This window comes from Nicotiana tabacum, chromosome 21, assembly GCF_000715075.1.
Source record: "Nicotiana tabacum cultivar K326 chromosome 21, ASM71507v2, whole genome shotgun sequence".
Lineage (NCBI taxonomy): Eukaryota > Viridiplantae > Streptophyta > Magnoliopsida > Solanales > Solanaceae > Nicotiana > Nicotiana tabacum.
In genome coordinates, this window is record NC_134100.1 from 80,807,350 (window position 1) to 80,812,490 (window position 5,141).

A 5,141-nucleotide genomic window follows, 5' to 3' on the forward strand; every position below is an offset into this window, starting at 1 on the left:
TCTAAATAAATCATAATTATTGTATGCTTGTTTTCTTTTAATTTCATATTAATTGTTGTATTTATTGGAGTAATTTCTTTTATAAGAATTGGTAAATTATATTATTGGAGGAGCGGGTTGTACGCTGCAATAGAATTTATTGAAATGAATATATTGGAGGTGTGGGTTGTACGCCGCAACAGAACTGATTAAAAGATATTTGAGGATCGGGTTGCACGCTGCAACAGGATTAAATGAAAATGAATATATTGTGGGATCGGGTTGCACGCCGCAACGGAATTGTATGTGAGTATATTGTGGGATCGGGTTGCACGCCATAACAGAAAATGATTGAAATAATAATTGGTTATGACTGCCGAGTTGGCTTCAACTATTGAAATGAGATACCTGTTTTATTTCTATTATTGTTGTTATTATTATTATTGCGTACAGGTTAATGTAAGTGACCTGCCTTAGCCTCGTCACTACTTCTTTGAGGTTAGGCTCGGCACTTACTGGGTACATGGGGTCGGTTGTACTCATACTACACTCTGTACTTTTTGTGTAGATACCGGAGTTGGTCCCAACGGCGTATAGTAAATTTGCTCGGATTCTGCTATTCGCAGGAGACTTGAGGTATAACTGCATGGCGTTCACAGTTCTGAAGTCCCCTTCTACTTTATTTTTAGTTGTGTGCTTTCTTTCAGACAACTTTATTTTTATTCTGACCATTATTTATATTATTCTAGAAGCTCGTACACTTGCGACTCCAGTTCTGGGATGGTATTTACACATCGATATTATTATGGATTATTCACTTTATTTCAGATATTGTTTCTGCATTTCTTCATTTGTTATTAATTAATTTAAAATTGTTTAAAAATTGCTAATATTATTCTAACATTGGCTTGCCTAGCAAGTAAAATGTTAGGCGTCATCACGGTCCCGAAGGTGGGAATTCCGGATCGTGACAGGCCCCTCCGGAGTATGCACATCCACAGTTGGCGCAATGCTAGCAGTTATCACATTTGGGATGGATCTGCCCTGTTTATTTGCATTTGGGATGGATCTGCCCTGTTTTATTTGCATTTGGGCTGGATCTGCCCTTGGGTTGGATCTGCCCTGTTATGTGTTAAGTTTTGTTGTAAAATTTGAAAGGATGTCTAAATTCTTGTATTTCACTTGTCGACTATGAATTTCTAAGATATCATTGTCATATTTTCTGTAACTTTCCGTACTGTTAAATGTTGAAAGTGGACCGTAATAATTAGACTTGTCACTACTTTCAGTCCAAAGTTTAGATTTGTTATTTATTGAGTTGGTTGTACTCACGTTACACCCTGCACCTCGCATGCAGATCCAGGTGCTTCCGGTCATGGCGGTTGCTGATTTGCAGAGTCCAGACCTTCGGAGATCATCGAGGCATTCGCAGACCTTGACTCTCCTCCCTTATCTTTCAGTTTATTTATTCAGTTGTACTTTCTACATAGTGTACCAGACTTTATCGTTTCGTAGATGCTCATGTACTCAGTGACAGATCTAGTTTTGGGAAGAATTTATGTATTGAGTTATGATTTCCTATCCTGTTTTAGGAGATTTTCTTTTATTTAAAACTATTTTAGTATCTTTCAAAGATTTAAAGTGTTGAAAATGTCTAAATAGTCGGCTTGCCTAGTACCACGATAGGCGTCATCACGACGGGTTGGTTTTGGATCGTGACAAGTTGGTATCAGAGCCTAGGTTACATAGGTCTCACGAGTCATGAGTAGGTTTAGTGGAGTCTTGCGGATCGGTACAGAGACGTCTGTACTTATCTTCGAGAGGCTGCTGAACCCTTAGGAAACTTCACATTGTTGTATTCTTGTCATGTAGATTCGTTGATTCCAGGAACTAAACTTCTATTATTCTATTCTCTCATAAATGGTGAGTACACGTGCTACCGGACAAGACGGACAGCCACCAGTACCACCAGCTAGGGCCACGAGAGGTCGAGGTCGAGGTCGCGATTGAGGCAGAGGTGCAGCTCGTACAACAGCTAGAGTAGCACCTGCAGATCCACTAGTTGCTCCAGCTCAGTTGCATGTTCCAGAGATAGTGCAACCAGTTGGGCCAGCTCAGGCACCAGTTGTGCCCATTATGATTCCAGGCCTTCAGGAGGCTTTGGCTTAGATTCTGATGGTGTTCACTAGCCTTGCTCAGGCAGTTTCTGTTCTTACCGTGCCATCCACTTCTCAGGCCGGGGGAGGTACTAAAACTCCCGCCGCATGTACTCCAGAGCAGGTGATGCAGGGACTCCAGACGTCGGGGGTATTGCCAGCCCCGCCGACTGAATTTTCTCAGGCCCAGGTAGGTCCCTTTATGACTGATGACGAGCAGAGGAGACTTGAGAGATTTAGGAGGCTCCAGCCTCCATCCTTCAGTGGGACTGAGTCTGAGGATTCCCAAGACTTCTTGGATAGGTGCCAGCGGATTCTTCGCACGACAGGTATTCTGTAGACCAGTGAGGTCTCGTTCATTACTTTTCAGTTTACTGGGGCTGCCTTCAGATGGTGGGAGGCCTATGAGAGGCGCAGGATGGTCGGTGAAATGCCCCTTACTTGGCACGAGTTCTCCGTTCTCTTCTTGGAGACGTTTGTTCCACAAACCCACTGAGAGGAGATACGCATGCAGTTCGAGCAACTGCATCAGGATGGCATGTATGTGACCTAGTACGAGATGAGGTTTTCATAGTTGGCTCGTCACGCAGTTTGGTTCGTTCCTACTGAGAGGGGGAGGATTAGGAGGTTCATTTATGGCCTCTACTTTCTGCACCGTTTTGTTATGACTCGGGAGAGTGTCTCAGGTGTTACGTTCAATGAGGTGGTTGACATTGCCCGACGGCTAGAGTTGGTTCATAGTCAGGAGCGTGAGGAGAGGGAGGCCAAGAGGTCTCGTGGTTCGGGTGGTTTTAGCGGTGTTCCTTCTGGGGGCCAGTTCCACACTACAACAGGGGTCATCCTTAAATGCCCGCTCATATGGCTTGTCCAGTTCATCATGGTGCATTATCGAGCCATGGTTCATATAGTGCTAGAGTAGTCCAGTCATCTCTCAGTGCCCTCCCAGCTTAGAGTTCATCTCGTGCACCTTCAGTTCAGGGTTCGTCTGCACCGGGTTCTTCTGGTAGTTATTCTGGTTCTCGGGGTCCGCCTCAGTATTTGCCACCATTTTTGGAGAGGGGATGTTTTGAGTGTGGAGTGTTGGGTCATGTGAATAGGTTTTGTCCCCGCCTTACGGGAGGTTGATAAGTGAGGATTTCGACTACTTATTAGCTTCTTTTTCTTTGTTTTAGTCTAAAAGCATTGATTGTGTTCCCGAAACTAACGAAATATGCAAAATTGCAGGAATGCTGGAAGTTGGACTTCCGAGATGAAATCCAACTCAAAAAGGTGTAGTCCGAGCTCAAGGCAACAAAAGGGTACAGAAGCATACAAAGTGCGGTCCGCAGAAGAAATTGCGGTCCGTAGAATTCCATCTGCGGCCGCAAACAACAAAGGAAAACTCATCAGACTTTCTAGCAAATTGCGGACCACAGATACATTGTGCTGTCACAAAAGAAACGCTTAAGACCAACTTCAGAGGATGTGCAAAATTTCCAAGTTTCGAGTCCCTCAGAATTGCGGACCGCACATGAATTGTGCGGCCGCAGACATAAAAGTGTAGACCGTAGAAGACTAGGTTGTGGCCGCAGTGCTAAATCTGCGGACCGCAGAAATGTTGTCTCGCGGCTGCAGCTCAGAATTGTGCGGTTGCAGAATCTCAGCTCCTGCAAGTTGAAGAATTTTGCGGACCGCAAATGAAATTGTGTGGCCGCAGAACCTCCTGAGTGGCATTTTTGTCCGAAATTTCCAACCTTGTATAAATAGACGAGTTTCACAAAATTAGGATGTTTTGACATCAGTAAGTTCTGTAGTCGTTTTTCTTTGCCTCTTTTGAAGTTTTCGATATTTTGGTGTATTTTACTATAGATTTTGTCATTTTAACTTTACATTATGAGTTTAATTAGTATTTATTCTTCTCTTTCTTCAATTTCAAGCATGAGTAGCTAGATTTTTACTAGGGTTGTGACCCAACCCTAGTGTGTTCACCTTATGGGTAATTAAATTAGTGCTTGTTTATGATTGAGTGTTTATTATTTAGCCTAGTTCATGCTTTAATTTGTGGTATTAATGGTTGCAAATATTAGTTCATGCCTATTTGACTTAGTCTCAACTTGAGAAAGAGAGACTTAGTCTAGGAAAACTTGGCTAATAAGGAATTGGGTCAATCGAGATATTGATTAACCAAATTAAAGGGTTCAACCTAGAGATAGTAATAGCCGGACTTGAGCTTTTATCAACTGTATTGTATGATACCCATTTGGTCTTGAGAAAGCCAAATTGGGCAAAACCATTCTCTGACCGAGAGGTATTGAGTGGGTAATTGAGAGGTGATAGCTATAATATACCCCGATCAACAAAACAAGCATTAAAGTTTTTATCCCATTAGGCAAACAACTATGTAATGGTCACATCCCTAGGATTTTATCAATTTGAAGAACATCAAACACAATTATCTTAGTCTTATTTCTCAATTTTGCAATCTTTAGTTTTAAAATAAAAATAGAAATAAAACCCTTTCTTGTGGAAGTGCAAATTAAGATAATTCAATTTCACTCATTAGAATATATACACCTAACTCCCATTTAGCTCCTTGTGGATTCGTTCCTGACTCTTCATTGGGTTACTATAATTGCAATCGACCATTTCTGACTCTTCATTGGGTTACTATAATTGCAATCGACCATTTCATACCTTGTTTTGAGGTGTGCATTTGAGCGCGGTTCAGAGGTCTAGTTCAGCAGAGGAGTCAGGCCACGACTTCAGCACCAGTTACTTCACCACCAGCCGAGCCATCTCGGGGTGGGGCTCAGGAAGCTAGGGGTCGCCCAATAGGGGGAGGCCGATCATATGGCGGTCAGGCCCGATTCTATGCTATTCCTGGTGGGCCAGATGTCGTTGCTTCAGACACAGTGATCACAGGTATTGTCTCAGTATGCCACAGGGATACTTCTATATTATTTGACCCTAGTTCCACTTATTCGTATGTATCATCGTATTTTTCTCATTATCTGGATATGCCCCGTG